Source organism: Hakea prostrata, chromosome 2, assembly GCF_041222555.1.
Source record: "Hakea prostrata isolate BN-2017 chromosome 2, UWA_Hpros_2, whole genome shotgun sequence".
Lineage (NCBI taxonomy): Eukaryota > Viridiplantae > Streptophyta > Magnoliopsida > Proteales > Proteaceae > Hakea > Hakea prostrata.
In genome coordinates, this window is record NC_142601.1 from 63,597,122 (window position 1) to 63,615,400 (window position 18,279).

At 36.0% G+C, this 18,279-nt stretch overlaps 1 protein-coding gene across 2 annotated transcripts in view; it reads left to right on the forward strand.

The window, feature by feature from the left end:
- The window catches only part of LOC149025629 (haloacid dehalogenase-like hydrolase family protein), a 46,770-nt gene that overhangs the window by 5,421 nt on the left and 23,070 nt on the right, over window positions 1–18,279 (forward strand). The window lies entirely within an intron of this gene.

Consider the following 18,279-nt stretch of genomic DNA (forward strand, 5'->3'; position numbering starts at 1 on the left):
GAATATTGGCAGGTTGCTCCTCAATTATTGGTATTGTCACAGACCCAGTGGGTGGCAAGGAAATCTTGTTTTACTTTGCTATGATGGAATGCTCTGGGAGTACCTGACTGTTACTGTTACTGTTACTGGTTAATTACCATACTAATATTTATATGAACAACCAACACCTCCTCCTTAGGGTACTCATCTTGGCACAGAACTTTCCCATCTTGCCATCTTTCCCATGACACTGGGGTTCTAATGGGTCTGTCTAATTACCTAAGGGATCACAGTGAGAAAACCTCATGTAAATCAAGAAACACAGGATTAGGAACCAAACCCGAGGAAAAGCCCTAAAAAAAAAAAAACAAAAGCAAAAAAAAAACGATTGTAGTAGAATGGCTTATTGATCCATGATCTCAAGCCCTTTATTTATAATAAAGTGGAAAGTAGACTATTACAAGGAATAGAAGTTTACATGAATGCAAACTCTAATTTAACTCCTATACAAACTCTTATTAGACTCCTAATAGAATCCAACACTCCCCCTCAAGTTGAGGCATGGATATCACACATGTCCAACTTAACCAAAAAAGTATAAAACACCGTCCGGTAAACATCCGCAATTTGATCTTCAAACTTATAGATTACGTCGCCTTATAGACTTCCATTTGATTTGTCCTCATCTTTACCGCAACTTTATGTCTCCAAGGAAGAACGCCCAAGTAAAAAAGTAGAATCTTCAAATGTTGAGAAGACTAAATTTCTGCACAAATCTGAAGGAAAATATATTTTTGGGGTAACAATAGCTAGGGTAAAACAGCCAAAGTGAAAGTTTTGATTTGTAGCAATGTTAGATCTTTAAAGGGAAAGTTTGCCAAGGGACAATCTCCAAAGGTAGGGGAAAATTTGTCAAGATAAGTGACAACTCCGAAGGTAATAGAGATCAGTTCCGCAAAGGTCAAACGACAAGTCTTTTGCAAGGTTAGATCTCCGAAGGGAAGATGTCAAGTTAAGGGGCAAATCTCCGGGTTAACGGAGATCAAGTTCGCAGAGTCAAAAAGATAGCACCATAGCAATGTTAGATCTCCAAAGTGGAAGATTGCGAAGGTAAGGGACAAACTTTCAAAGGTAACAAAGATCAAATTCTGCATAAGGAAGTCTACATGAAAGGCTTTGAATTGTAGACATCTTCAATCTCCCCCTCACGGTAGCTTTACCGTGGGAAGATAATAACAAAGGAAATTCCAATGGGGAAACTTGGAAAGGAAGAAATTGTAATGGTAAGATAAAAGTATCGGAAAACAAATCTGAGAAAATGACAAAATTTGAAAGGGGGTTGACCGAGCCTACGGTGCCACTAATGAAGGTCGATATTACCGAATGGACCGGATTAGAAGATGGTCAAAGCGAAGTAGATCCTCCAATCGGCTCGAGCAAATAAAGTCCATTTACCACGACCAATCTCCTTCCCAGGATCCCGAAGTAGCTAGGTAGGAGTTGGTAGGGGTAGTAGAGGAAGCAATGGTCGAGGTGTATCGTGAGAAGATCGCATATACGTCGCGAGTAGTGAACTCCTCCCGCGAAAACCAACGCTGCGAGAGGGTGTGGTGGAAACCGTCTCGGAAAGATTAGTCTTTGGTCTTCCCTGTCTTTGTGCTCGTTTTGCTCAAAATCAGTATGCTTCCCATGGGTTTCCAACAATTTTCCTTGGTATGATATGGTTTGTGACAAGTGCTCACACTTGACAATCTCCTTAGCCGGATCGGATTTAGTGCGAACAGATCCGTAAAGCTGATTTCTCCATAATAGGAGTATGAAGCATGACTAATCGACGACTTTCCTCACATTGAACAAGAGCATAAGACCTGCTCTAGTGTAGGAAAGGGAGAACGACTTAAGACTTGCATTCTCGATCGATCGTACTCCACGTTCAAACCGCCAAGAAGTCATATACTCGAATCTTATCAATGTACTCTTATATGTCGCCACATCATCTAGATTAGTGGGGTGATAATCCCCGTAATGATCCAACTCTTGCCAAAGAGATCGCAACTCAGCATAATAGTGGGCCACAGTTAGTTCCTTTGGGTAGTCTCATGAAGCTCTTTCGTAGCTGATAAACACGTGCATCATTCCCCAACCGTCCATATGTTAAGAGTAGCCTTCGATTGGGCTGCAGATCAAGTAATAGGTAAACCCGGGCAATATTTGGATGCATGGAATTCAAAAAGAATGACATAATAAGAGAGTCGTTGATATCCATTTATCTGAAAACACCGCGGTAGTGGGTTTGATAGTTGATAGTAGTGCCGTAATGTATCCAACTAGTCCTCTTCCAAAGAATAGTCAGGTAAGCGGATCGAGACCAGATCAAGTAATTTGTGCCGCAAATCTTACCGAAAGAGAATGAAAAGTGGAAAAATATTCGAATCAGTGGGAGCGATAGTATCATCAATAGTTGTCATGTTGACAAAATTATCCGCAATTCTTGGTCCACCCTTCAAGTAACAAACGCGCAGAATGCAATAGCCAAACAACTCGGACAATTTCCAACGAATAGCAGATTATAAGAAACAAAATAACAATATGGTTTGGCCAAATATGCAATGGTCGGTTTGGTCTAAATTTAGAGAGAACCAAAATATGGTCTAAAGTTGGAGAGAACCAAAATATGGTTCGACCAAGATTTATTGTTTACCGGTTGATCGATTCGTTTCTCTTCTTCTGAAGTCCCAAAAGCTGGAGACGAAGCAAGTAGCAGCAGCGATGGTGTTTCTCTTCTCCTTCTCCTCTTCCGGTCTCCCTAATCAACCCATGTAGGCGGGGGACCGAAGAACAGAAAAAAAAGGAGATGGGTTGCGAGGGTTTGCGATGGGGTGGAATTGAAGAACCGAAAAAACAGAATCGGGGTTGCGAGGGTTTGCGATGGGTGCAGATGCAGCGGTGATGGTATGCGAAAAAACGATGGGTGAAAAAAAAATTCAAGGAATTTCGATGGCTTACGGCTCGATAAGAGATGCAGCGGTGATGGTATAAGGAGGTTCCTTTCTCTTCTTCCCTCCTTTTTCTTGTTCTGCGGTGGCAGATTCGTCCAAAACCGAAGAATCGATAGGTGCAGAAAATTTCTGAATTTGAATATCTGCGATAGTTGCAGAAAAAAAGAGGAATTTGAATGTCTGCGATAGTTGCAGAAAAATCCTGTGATGGTTGTAGAAAAAGTTCTGCAATTTGCAAAAGAAAGAGCCACGATGGTATTACAGGCAGAAAATCCTGCGATGGTTGCAGAAAATTCTGCAACTGCGATTGGTTTTACGGTAGCAGAAGAAAGAGAAAATCTGCAAAAAATCTGCGATGGGTTTTGCAGAAGGAAAAAATTCTTCAATCGAACTTAGGCTCTGATGCCATGTAGAAAGAAACGATTGTAGTAGAATGGCTTATTGATCCATGATCTCAAGCCCTTTATTTATAATAAAGTGGAAAGTAGACTATTACAAGGAATAGAAGTTTACATGAATGCAAACTCTAATTTAACTCCTATACAAACTCTTATTAGACTCCTAATAGAATCCAACAAAAACAGTTCAGATGGTTATGAGAGCTTGTTTGAATGGTCTATTGGGAATTGATGACAACCCCAAAATTTTAGACAGAAAGTTGACAATCATATTTAAAAATATTTAGGCCCAGAATATAGACCAGAGATAGAATTAGTAACTTTCAAAATGAAAAGAACCATATTCACAACTCCTAAATAACCTAAACTAGAAACAACCAAAAACAGTAACATAGATATTTGATATTAGAAATGTCCAGAAATAAAAACCAAATTTGAAAATTGATAGAACAGAAAATACAAGCTTCAAATCTCCCATCAGATTTATTAAGTAGTGCTGGGATAGGAATTATTGACAGCTGGGTATAGAAATGCTAAACAGAAAACCTAATTGGTACCAAAGAAGATAATAGCCAACAGTTTATTTGATGAAAAATAGATGTAAGTTAGAAACCATAGGTCCAGAAGGTTAGAAAACTGATATTTGAGAAACAATTATGTAGTTTCTGAACCTGGCAGACTTCTTCTGGTTATGAAAATTGGACAGAAGAGTCAGTAAACTTCAGGTCAGAAACTGAAAAAAGAACAAACAAAACTATATATATATACCTTATTTGCATAGACCCCTATCCATAAAATGGTATCATATCAGTTTCGTTTCTTGTGGAACTGTGTAATAATTTCTTCATATCTTGATAAATGAAACGAGCTCCAAGTTAATTATAAGATTATGTTCCAAATTTATTCATGTTTCTTTCACATGATAGATGGATTGGCTGTGTACAAACTGTTAGAAAACAAGCTTTAAATAATCAAAATAGCAGTTGAACTTGAACAGAGAAAAGAGAGAAGAAGAAGAGAAGAGAGATGAAGAACCAGTAGAAAAGGCCTGTGATTCTTAGCTAAAGAGTCTAGAATCCCAGAGCCCTTTTATTTATAGCTTCTAATGAATCTAATACAACTTGAGAGACAAGTAATTGTCCCCTAGAAAAAAGAAAACAAAAAACTACAGCTTTAGTAACTTCCTAACTCCTAAAATAGAAAGTTCTGAAAATAGAAACTAGCACCAAAATAGAAATAGAAACTACGTTTTCTAAAAAACTCCCAACACTTATGTAGCAAGACTCCCACATTAGAAATAGAAAATAGAATAAAAACAATAGCATAATACTGTTCACGTGAAACGAATGAACGTTCACGTGAATAGTAAAAATTCCAACAGTAAAATTCCCAAATTTACGTATACTTCAACACTCCCCCTCAAGCTGGAGCATACAAATCTCCTATGCCCAGCTTGCAACAGATAGACTGAAAACTTGGTCTGAATAGAGCTTTGGTGAACAAATCAGCTAGTTGGTCAGTAGAGCTCACAAAAGGAGTTGCTATAAGCTTCTTCTTGACTGCATAAGACACAGTGACAATCTACCTCTATATGCTTCGTTCTCTCATGGAACACTGGATTACTAGCAATGTAAGTGGCTGCCTGATTATCACAAAACATTTTCATAGGGGCAAAAACTGGAAATCCTATTTCCTCTAACAATGAACGAAGCCACATCAATTCAGCAGTGGTGTGGGCAATAGCCCTATACTCAGCTTCAGCACTAGATCGAGCAATGGTGGACTGTTTCTTACTCTTCCAAGTCACAAGATTTCCACCAAGAAAAGTACAATAACCTGTGGTTGACCGACGATCAATGACGGATCCAACCCAATCTGCATCAGAAAAGGCAACCAAGTCCATACTCCGATTTGGTCGATAGATGAGCCCTTTTCCGAGCGCACTCTTGAGGTACCGAAGCACTCTCATCGCTGCGTCCCAATGGGCCTTCCTAGGAGACTGCATAAATTGACTCAACACACCAACAGAATAAGAAATATCAGGACGAGTAAATAAAATAAATAAGTTTCCCAATAAGACTCCTGTAACAATGGACATCATCTAACAAGTCACCATCATCACGTCCTAACTTCAACTGAGGATCTATGGGAATGTCGCTAAGTTTAGAAGCAAGCATGCCAGTCTCAGTCAAAAGATCTAACACATACTTTCTTTGTGACAAACTTACTCCTTTTTTACTGTGGATCACATCAATCCCCAAGAAATATTGTAGATCACCTAAATCTTTGGTTTGGAAAGATTTTTGTAAGTGTGCCTTAACTATATGGATTGCATCAACATCATTGCCTGAAAGGACAATATCATCAACATAAACGGCCATAATGACAACACAATCACCCTGCCGTCTAACAAACATAACGTGATCAGAATAACACTGTACAAAACCAAAAGACTCCACAGTCTTGCTAAATTTCTCAAACCAAGCCCTTGGAGACTATTTGAGTCCATAAATCGCTTTATGAAGCTTGCAAACACGAACATTGTCCTCCCCCTAAGCAACATACCCTGGAGGTTGCTCCATGTAAACTTCTTCATGAAGATCACCATATAAAAATGCATTTTTTATGTCAAGCTAAAAAAGAGGCCAATCATAATTCACAGCCAAAGATATCAAGACACGGACAGAATTAAGTCTTGCCACAGGAGAAAAAGTCTCAAAATAATCTACACCATATGTTTGTGTACAACCCTTAGCCACCAAGCGAGCCTTGAGCCTTTCAACCGTACCATCATAATGGTACTTAATAGTATACACCCATTGACAGTGGACCACATCTTTCCCAGGAGGTAAGTTGACTTAAGACCATGTATGACAAGAATGTAAAGCATCCATTTCCACATCCATAGCGGCTTTCCAGCCAGGAATTTTAAGAGCTTCGGTATAATGGGTTGGAATATGAACGGTAGACATAGACAAAGCAAGGCAACGAAAGCTAGGAGGGAGATGAGAGGTAGAAACAAAATTGGAAATAGGATAAACAATGTTAGAGTGTAAAGTGCAAGTACGAGTACCTTTCCTTAAAGCAATTGGTAAGTCATCTGAAGGCGGAGTGGGATCTCCACTAGAAGAATCCGCCGGTGGAGAGGATGAAGAAGGAACATCCGTAGGGCCAGCTTCAGGCTCCACTAAAGGAGAGCCGCTAATATTGTTAGGAGGAACTCTACTATCCACAATATGTTCTGCCAACTTATGTCTTCGCTGTTAAACCTGTAGAGGAACATTGCTAGTGGAAGGAACTAAAGAGGGAATAGGAGGAGTATCATCCAAAACACAGTTTTCAACAAACACAGATTGACTAAGATAATAAGGAGTGTCTTCAAAAAAGGTCACATCCGCACTTGTAAATTGTTTGCGAAGAACCGGATCATAACAGCGAAAACCTTTTTGAGTACGTGAGTACCCAAGAAAAATACACTTAATAGAACAGGGGGAAGTTTATCCAAAGGATGTGGTATGTGAACATAACACACACAACCAAAAATTTTGGGTGGAATTGAAAACGGTTCTCTATTGGGAAAAACAATTGAAAAAGGAGATTTTTCATAAAGCAAAGGCATAGGCATGCGGTTAATTAAATGACCAACAATCAAAACCGCATCACACCAGTAACTCTTGGGAACATTCATCTAAATCAAAATAGCACGTGCAACCTCCAAGAGGTGACGATTTTTGCGTTCAGCCACTCCATTTTGTTGGGGAGTGAATGAACAACTGGTTTGATGAATCATTCCAAGAGAATCACACAGGTTAGAATATATATCATGTTGCACATATTCTAAAGCATTATCAGATCGAAAAATTTTAATAGGAAGATAAAATTGAGTCCGAATTTCATGAATAAAACTTTTAAATGTAGTTAAGAACTCTGTCCGATCCTTTAAAAGATACAACCATGTAAGACGGAAGAAATCGTCCACAAAAGTAATAAAATATCGAAAACCATGCCTATTACTAATTCTACAAGGGCCCCAAATATCGGAATGAACAAGAGAAAATAAGGACTCACTACGAGAGATAGAGCGTGGAGGATAGGTGGCACGATGATGCTTCCCTAACTCACACGCTTCACAATTTAATCTAGACACTGATTTAAAAGAAGGAAATAATTTAATCTAGGTAAAGATAGATGGCCTAAACGATAGTGCCACTGGAGAGCATCTACACAATCATCAGAAACATCAGCAATAGGGGTAGCATAGTCTAGATAGTAGAGTCTGTTCCTTTCACACCCTCCACCAATCGTCTTCCTAGTGTGAAGATCCTGGAAAACATAATAAGTGGGAGTAAAAGTCACAGAGCAGTTTAGTGCTTTAGTTAATTGACTAATAGATAATAAGTTAAAAGGAAAGTTAGCAACATGAAGTACGGATGATAAAGTAAGAGAAGGTGTAGGAGAAACACTTCCAGAGCCTAGAATAGGTGTGGAAGTCCCATTAGCTATAACAACAGAATTTTTAGTGGTAGATTTAGAAAAGGAGCTAAAAAGTGATGACTTACCAGTCATGTGGGAAGTTGCCCCTGAATCGATGATCCAAAGGGTGGGAGTAGAAGTGAGAAGTGATGTGTTACCTGCATGAGAAAGTGTGGCACTAGAAGTACTAGTGGATGTGGAAGCGCCAGTTTCAATATTTTGCAATCAGCAAAGGATTTGGCATACATCATCTCTTAGAGTCTTAGACAAGTCCCTTGAAGAAGATCCAAAACCACTATCGTTGTTTGCTATAGTATCAGTACCACCATCAGAAACGACATGATTGGCAAGGTGCTTGGCCCACTTTGGTTTTCCATGTTTGACCCAACGAAGCTTCCACAAAGTGCCCTGTTTTACCGCAATGAGTACAAAGTCGAGATGTCTTATCGACAGTTGAACACCACGACCTCCAAAAGACTTGTTAACTCCCCCTGAACCACGACCATGTTCCCTTCCACGAGAGGTAGTGAAGGCTGAATTTTTTTCCTTTAGAACTTTTTCTGGAGAACTCCCTTCAGGCAAGGCAATACGTTGAAGTCTAGAATATGCTTCACTAAGAGTAGGAACATGCTCACCAACAAGAAGATGTCCTTTGACAAATTTCAGTTCAGGGTTCAATCCTGCAAGAAACTTAGACACAAAAAATTCATTCCGTTGGGCCTTAAGCTTCTCTATATCAGTGGTGAGAGGTTGAAAGACATTCAACTCCTCCATCATGCCTTTAAAGGAGTTGTAATAATCCTGCAGAGACTTGTCAGCTTGCTGAAATTGAAATAGCTTTTCATAAATACTAAAAATCCGAGTCATATTTTTAGCTTGGGAATAAGTCTCTTGCAAATCATCCCATATTCCCTTTGCAGTCTTATGGAACATAACATTCGCTGCAATATCAGGTTCCATACTATTCCACATCCAAATTTTGATGATTGCATCATCTTGGATCCAACTAAAATAGGAATTGTCAGTTTCAGCAGGAGGTTCATCCTCAATGAACTTAAGCTTACCATTTGCAAGTATGTACACCCAAACCGCTTGTGACCACAACAAGTAATTAGAACTACCTTGAGCTTGATAGATGTAATTTGAACGTTTACATGATCTCCTTGAGATCCTTTTGATTAAGCCGTACTCATGATTGAGTCACGTGTAAGTGAAGACATTAAATTGAGGTAGATATCACTCAAATCAGTTTTCCAAAACTTGAAGTAGAATAAGGGCCCGAAGCCCCCGGGGGGGCCCGGGGGGCGCCCCCTGGGGCTCACCTTGCGCCGCCCGCCCCAAAACTTGAAGTAGAATGAGCACCAAAAAAAAAAATTTCTGCAACCTAAGGACTGAATAGGAGAAAGAAAAAAAAAGGTTTGCAGCAAAAAAAAGAAGTAACAAAGGTATCCAAGTTCTAGAACGTGTAAGAGTAAGGTAATAGGTAGAAAAGATCAATTCACGTGAATATCTAATCTAACAGTTTATAATATACAGCATTAGGTGGTTGCACACCAAGGAAAATAGGAGGGAAAAAAAAATTTTCAAAAGAGAATATTGAGAACAACACTATTTTGATTCAAAAAAGTTCTGATACCATGTTAAAAAACAAGCTTTAAATAATCAAAATAGCAGTTGAACCTGAACAGAGAAAAGAGAGAAGAAGAAGAAGAGAAGAAGAAAGATGAAGAACCAGTAGAAAAGCCTATGATTCTTAGCTAAAGAGTCTAGAATCACAGAGCCCTTTTATTTATAGCTTCTAAATGAATCTAATACAACTTGAGAGACAAGTAATTGTCCTCTAGAAAAAAGGAAACAAAAAATTACAGCTTTAGTAACTTCCTAACTCCTAAAATAGAAAGTTCTGAAAATAGAAACTACCACCAAAATAGAAATAGAAACTATGCTTTCTAAAAAAACTCCCAAAACTTATGTAGCAAGACTCCCACATTAGAAATAGAAAATAGAATAAAAACAATAGCATAATAATGTTCACGTGAACAATAAAAGTTGTTTTTACTATTCACGTGAACAGTAAAAATCCCAAATTTACGTATACTTCAACACAAACATTTGCCTAAACCAGATTGTCTTCGTGATATTTTTAATGAGTATTGTAGATATATTATCTATGATAATTCATCAGATTTGCATATTTTACCTTTGCATGTTAAAGATATCATTTATGAAAAAGCTATATCTTCTTATGGAGATATTTATCTAGATTTTGATAAAATTATAGATAAGTATATAGAAAAGTTTACTTATAGTTTACCTATTCCAGATGCCCATATGCAAAGATTTTACCAAAAACATTCGAGTATCTTTAATGTCTGAATTAAAGAAATTGGAATATCTTGGTCTTGAGATAGTTAGTACAACTGGTTTAAAGATTACCTCTTTAGATAAATATAAGGTTACATGTCATTTCTGTTCTATGCAATTTAGGCATAAATTGCATAGTAACAAGTATGAAGATATTCCAGATCAAATAAACTGTTTGATTGATCTTTTGATAAGTTTATCAAAAAATCTAAAGAAAGATTGGGAAACAGTTGAAAAGATTCTTAGAATTTTAGCTAATAGTATAGGTGAGAAAAATCTCATACTAAAGGATATTGAGCTTAGATTAAATTTAAAAGATGATAACTCACAGATTATAAGAAATTTAGATTATATCAATCAAAAGATTGAAGAATATAAAAACAAAATACCAGTGATTAATTTATCCAAAATACCTTCAAAGGAAGATATTAGAGAATTAATTACTCAGCTAAAGATGAAAGAACCATAAGATATTAAAAAACAAACATTATCTAAATTAGAAAAATTAGAAAATGAAGCTAAAAAGATAAGGCTTCAAAGAGAAAAAGAATCAGAAGATTTTAAACAAAGAATTAAAATCATTGATTCTAAGATAGATCAACTTGAAGTTTTGACTAAAAGATTGTTTGGACTATGAGTGGAGATACTCCTGCCCCCAATAGAGATTATACCACTGCAATTGAAAGATTGCAAGATTATATTGCCTAGCTTACTGCAGATAATATGAGAATCACCAAATATATTGCACCAAGAGTGCCAAATAGGATAATTATTACCCAAAATAATATTATCCTCGAATTATTAAAAATAATTTCAGAAAAAATTTTGAAGATTCCTACCACAAGTACTAGTGCACCTAAGTTGCCTACAAACTTGTGTAGTCAGCTAGATGGCCTAAATTTTCTCTCAGGAACTTGAAGGTTAGTGGAGAAAGAACACTAAAGGGAAATTTTGTAGATTATCAACCTACAAAAGGTTACAAGATAGGATTAAAAAGATTAGTATCATGTATCATTAGACCATTTACTGGAAGATTTGATACTCTTGAAAGATCAGTCTCTAGAAATAGAGGATATGAATCCTCTGGAAGAAGATCTTTTGTTGGAAATATGTTCCGCAGAATGATTAGATCACCTAATGACCACAATATGTCTTTAGAAGAAGTTATAGATGTTGACCAGAATATAGATAACTTCAGAAACAAAAGATTGGACCTATTACATCCCCAAGAGTTGTATGCTAATAATAGATTTGTTCGTGATACAAGCCTAATTCAAGCATATCATGAACAAGCCCTTGAAGTTGTAGGAAGACAAGTTGGAATCATCAACTTACTTTCTGATAGAGCGGTACAAGACCTGATGAGATCAGCAAAAATGAATCTTTTACACCTAGGCAACGTAATTGTCATAGGAGTAAAAGGTTTGACCATAAAAGGTTTGGGAACCAAAGTATTGGTTGCCATTACAGATGATGGTTGGATGGATCTCCAAAATGCCATTATAAGCTGAGATAGATATGAACAATAACTTAGGATTGTTCTATATTGCTCAGATTTTATGAAAGAAATCAAAAGATATCCATAAGATAAAAATTAAGATCTTAACTAAGGGTTTACGAAGATTATAAAGAAAATAATCTCCTAGTTTGTGTAGGATTTATGGGAAAATCATCCAATAATTCTACTATAAATTTTAGAGTTAAGATTGATGAAGTAATCTAAGGGATAGCATCAAGATATATCCAGTTACAAAAACCAATTATGGTTGATCCCACAAAGCTAGTAGGACTAGAATGGGATGTAACTCAATTAGTTCATCAAAAAGATAATAAGGTTATTATTCCCTAAGAAAATACCCTTTATAAAGATATGAGTGGTAATACACTCCTTAGATTTCATAATTATATACAAGACCATAATAAAGATCACATTGAAGAAGATGATGCCGAATCTAGCATCGGAGAGGAACTTGATCAAAGAACCTAATGGTATAAGAATTTAGGCTTAGACAGATAAGAGAAAAGGCCATATCTAAGGCAAGATAGCAAGATGATTAAAGAGGCTGAAAAGATTTTATATTCTAGATATGGAATAAGTTTTGAAGATCTTCCTCCTGAAAATCGTGAAATGAAAGAATACACCCACCAGGAGAAGAAAGATTTCATCACAAAAATTCAATCATGTGATATATCTTCTGGAGATTTTGATAGATTTAACATATTTCTTGAAGAATCTGTAAATTCAGTAGATAAAATTGAAGAAAAATCCTATGATGATAAAGTAGAATCCATAGATGATACAGAAGACCAGATAACTCTGATAGAATCAGCCAGAGTTGGGATGAATCAGCCTGATTTTGATGACTTCCCTTCAGAGATAAACTTTGAAGATGTTAAGATGAATACACAAGGAAGGCCTTATGATCCTAACCAACCTTATGGTCCAGCAAATTCAGATATGAGATGGGGAGATAGACCTCGTCTTACGGTTGAACAAATAGATTACCAGTTAGAAGATATGGAACCGGGTGCTAGAATTAAACCTAGAGGAAAACCAATGCCCATCAAACCACCCGTACAATTAAGGTTTGCTACACAAAATGGTAGACTCTTAAATTTAGGATTTCATGATCCTCAGATGTGGGATTCTACCCTTGAAGTTTGGAAACAGGGTGTGATCAATGAGTTCTTTAATGAACAAAAGACATGGACTGTCAACGAGATGTATAGATACCTTGAAACATTTCTTGGTGAAACAATCAGAGCTAATTGGGAAAGATTTAAGGTTGAATTTCCCAATAAATTTAAGGATTTATTAGATTTAGGAACAAATACCTATAGTTTTACTAGTCTCATACACATGCTTTGTACTGGACAAGATCCAAATAGTATGCAGACCAAGTTACAGCTTAAAGCCTTAGCTAGTCTTGAACAACTAAGTCTCAATGATTACATATATATATTAAAAGATTCCTAAAAGAATATTATTACTATGCAAGCCAAAGTGGTAATATTTTTAGTCAAGCTATTATGGATAAATTGTTCCAAAAGCTACCAGGACCTTTAGGACAAAAAATTAAAGATTCTTGGGAACCAATACCCAATGAACCCATTCGTGATAATGTGTCAATTAGAATAACACATATCATGAATAAGCTTATCGAAGAATGTACTTTTATACAGATCCAGCAGCAATTCCAGAGAAACAACTTTGGATTTTGTAAAGATGGCTTGACTTATCAGGTGTATGGAGAACAAGATATTGACAGAAGAAGATCTAGAAGGCAATACAAAAGATTTACTAGTCAGAAAAATGAATATGATCAGGAATGATTTCATGATACATCAAGAATGCCTAAAAAGGAATGGTATATGAGAAGATCAAAAAGGAAGAAACCTTTTCTTAACCCAGATAGACATGCAAGAAGATATAATCCACAAAGAAGTTACAAAAATAGGTTAGCTTGTTATAATTGTGAATCCTTAGATCACCTAGTTAAGGACTGTCCTAAACTAGTCAATAGTTCCACCAAAGAGCAGTAGTGGTAGAAAATACCAATGAATGTTTAATTGTTGTAGACAAGGAAATGTCGGATAATGAGTCAGTATATAGTATTGTCTCAATAAATGTACCTTGTGAAGATACGGAAAGTCCTTGTGAAGAAGATTTGCCAGATTTATTTCATCAATTAGTAAATATTGCTATGATGAAATCAAGCTATGAAAAGGATAAGCATACTTGGAAACATAGGGCAGGAAGTTTCCATATTAGATGTGTGGGATGTAAATTATATCCAGGATTAGATGTCAAATACCAATGCAGGACTTGCTTGGAAAAAAGATGCAATAAGTGTCTAGATAATTTTGTAATACTTGTTGAACAAAGAGAAAAAATGTTCGAATTATAAAACTAGAAACTAAAAGAGATTCTACTAAGATTGAACTTTTACAAGACCATATTGATATCCTTAATGCAAAAACTAAGGATATTGACATAAATCTAGATGTTAGATGGTTTTCTGAAATAGCAATGCTACCCAAAAAATCAATTAGGTATAGTCTAGGATATGGCGTTTTCAGCCCTGTTGACTATATCTTAGCCGCTAGATCAATGACTCAAGTAGATACCTATGTAACATTCCAGATTAACCCAAGATTTGGAATATTGATTAAAGAAAGATCTTCCTTTGCTAGCCAAGGAATTGCTATTATTGGAGGAGTTATTGATGCAGATTTTAATGATCCAATTAAAATATTTTTCTTTAATCATTCAGATCAAGACAGACCGATTACCATAGGAGAAAAGATTGCCCAGTTCATTATTATCCCAAATTATGAACCTGGCCCAGATATACAGAGAAAAGGAGGATTCGGATCCACCAATACAAACATCCCAACTACTTCTAAGCCGGAAGTTGGAATAGCTAAAACAGGCCAAGTTCAGTTATGTCAACTGAAACCAGACCTAAAAGAACTTGAGGTTGCTTGCCACTTACGAGTAAGAAACAAAGTCCATAACCTTAAAGGAATTATAGATACAAGATGCTTAGTATCTACCATTAACACTAAATGGTTTACTGATCCATCTGAGTTAGTTGAAATTACTCCAATAGTTACTAGAGGAATAGATAATATAGGCTATTCAGTTACTAAAAAGCTAAAAAATCCTCTTATTAGTTTCCAAACTAACTGTGGCCAAAATCGATGGTTACAATTAGGAACTATACTTATTAGAGATTCGCCATGGGATTTACTGATTGGCCTTAGTTTTATTTTAGTAATGGATGGTGCTTTAACCATCAATAAACATTGTGTTCAGCTTAGTAGACCGAGTGTGATTATACCCACTCTACCTTCCCATCAGAGTTCCGAGCAAAACATGGTGAAGGATAATAAAGTTTTGCCGAAAGATTGTAAATGCAGGATCCCTGGATCTTGTAAAATTTCAAAATGTTCCAAAGATACAGATGTCTCTGAAAACTACCTCATGTTAGATTTTGAAGAATATGAAAATGAATCATGTTACCAAGTTGATTCAAATTATGTAGATTTTAGAAGATTAAACATTTCAATTGATAAACCAGATAAAACAGATTGTAGGAAAACTTGAAAAGGCAAAGGTTATTCAAGATATAAATCCCCTTGAACATTGGGATAAAGATAAGCCTTATATTAAACTTGAAATAAAAAACCTCAGATCTTAGGATTGTTACAGGTACTCCTAAATATAACACTAAAGATGATGAAGAGTTTGACTTACATATTAATGAACTCTTAAAGCTTGGATTAATCAGAAATTCTGATAGTCCCCATATATTAGCTGCTTTTATTGTTAATAAAGAATCTGAAAAGAAAAGAGGTAAAAGCAGAATGGTGATAAACTATAAGCGTCTTAATGATAACACAATTGATGATGCTTATAATATTCCTATAAGAGATTTTCTTATAGCACATATTGATAAAGCCAAAATTTTTAGTAAGTTTGATTTAAAGTCAGGTTTTCATCAGATAATGGTACATAAAGATTCCATTCCATGGACAACTTTTGTCACAAGTAGAGGACATTATAAGCGGTTAGTTATGCCATTTGGCCTGAAAAATGCCCCTTTGATATTTCAGCGTAGAATGGACCAAATTTTCCTACCTTATAGAAAATTTGTAGTTGTTTACATAGATGACATTATGGTATATTCCCAGAATGAGAAATATCACTTTCAACATTTGTTGGTTGTATTCAGATTATTTAAAGACCATGGTTTAGTTATTTTCAAAAAGAAAATGGAAATAGGAAAAGATGAAATCAAATTTTTAGGCTTAAATTTAGGCAAAGAATTAGTATCCTTACAAGACCATATTGCCAGAAAAGCCCTTGATTTTCCAGATAAACTTGAAGGAGTTACCCAAATAAGATCTTTCATTGGATTAGTTAACCAAGCCAGAGATTTCATTAGAGATCTTGGAAAGATGCTTGGACCACTCTATACGAAAACCTCACAAAAAGGAGAAAAAAGATTTAACCAGCAAGATATTGCTCTAGTTAAAAAGATAAAAGAACTGATCTCCAAAGTACAACCAATGGGATATCCTAAAGAAGATGGGTTTCATATTGTTGAAACTTGAAACTGATGGATCTCAAGATGGACGGGGAGCAATCCTTAAAATTAGACCTAATGAGTATTCGGCCAAGAATACTGAAGTTCTATGTAGATATGCACCTTGCTGCAATAGATTTTGAAGTAGAATCAGTAATTAAAGGACTTGAAGCTTTTGAGTTCTTTCTACAAAATAAGAAGTTTCTAGTTCGCACTGATTGCGAAGCCATAGTCAAATTCTATAAAAATTTAAATGAAAACAAGATTTCTCAAAGAAGATGGCTTGTCTTTCGAGATATAGTAGTTAACAAAGGAGTCAATATAAAATTTGAACATGTCAAAGGAACTGACAATTTTATTGCAGATTATTTATCCAGAATAACATGTTCTCAAAATATTGCAGTTGAAGAACAGGTTTTATTATGTGATCCTGATTATCACTTTGATTGTGATTTAGATGGCTGATCCAGCTCAGAACAAAGATTCGTCTCCAAAGACGAAAGAAAAGCTGCTTGAAGAAGCAATAAAAGATACAGTGGGACAAACCACTAAAGATTAGCTCTCGTAACCTAAAGGAGAAACATGTTCCAAGAAGATGTCGATTTGGGCAGAATTATTTGTTTACCGTCGATCCTAGATTCCAATTCAAGAACTTACTTGAAGTTGGTCAAGAAGATAAAGTTGTTTTAAACAATCTCTGGGTATCACACCATCAGGTGATCCAAAACCCAGCTAATAAAAATAAAAGATATTATTTTGCTACGACAATGAATAGCTTATGCTACCAGATGAATATGTCCCAATCCAGATCATCCTCAAGATACCGCTATTATGTGGTTATATAAGAGAAATTACTTGGTGTTTATACTTTATACATCATGGTTAGATGTTGCTATGTGTATTAAAGATTTTAAGAATCCTTTATACCAAGGATTTACAGATTTGAGACAGGCTTTTGACTGTGCCCGTAGAACAGTTGAAATTAATTTTTACAAAAATCCCAAAATTGAAAAATCAGATTAGAAAGATTTTAAGGGAGCACTTGTCGCTTGTGATGAATGTTCTGTTACAAAAATGGAGATGCACGACTTAGTCCAGGGTCTCTCCACGAGTAGAGCGCATTGTTCCAGATTAGTTGAAGAGGTTAATTCCTCCAGAATCAAGATATCACAGCTTGAAAGAGAAAAACATGATGCTTTGGCATGTCTTCTCAAGGCAAAAGATTTACTTTAGATGAATGAAGCTCAGATCCACAAAGCATTCGAAGAAAAGAACCGTAAAGCCCAAGATCCAGCCCAGCAATTTGTCCAGGCTCAGCTACAAGGATATTCGAAAATGGAAGCATATGTCAAATCGATTGATACTATGCTCGAAGATATGAAGAAGATGATGGACCCTCCCCAACTGACCAATGAATGCCATACAATTTCAAGTAAGATTGGAGCTTCCTAGAAGAAAGCCTCCAAAATCATAACTGAAGAAAGTAGTACATCCACTTAAAAGATATTTGGCAAAAACTAAGAAGAAGATAAACAATAAATTTGTTGTCCGAGAAAGATGTGGGAGCACTTCTCTTCTCTCTAAAGTCAATGAAGATGCTACACAAAGATTGGTGTCTCTTCTAGAAGAAGATGACATCACCAGATATTTCAAGGAATAATTTCCAGAATAACGTCGGTGCATACTGTATACTGCATGATTTGATCTGATCCTTATCACTAAGGATTAGATAAGAACTCTCGACGCACTCTTGACGTGTCACCTTTGTGATGGCGACATAAAGGAAACAAGATTTAGGTAGGAGCCTGTTAGCCACAGGATGTAAATTTGAATTAAACTTTTATATGACTTTAATTTGCATATGTATTTATGTTTGCTTTTGCTCGTCTATATAAACAAGCCTTTGTTTGTGTTATAGTTAGAATGACCGAATATAATTTTATATAATTCTACTATAACACAAACAAAGGCTCG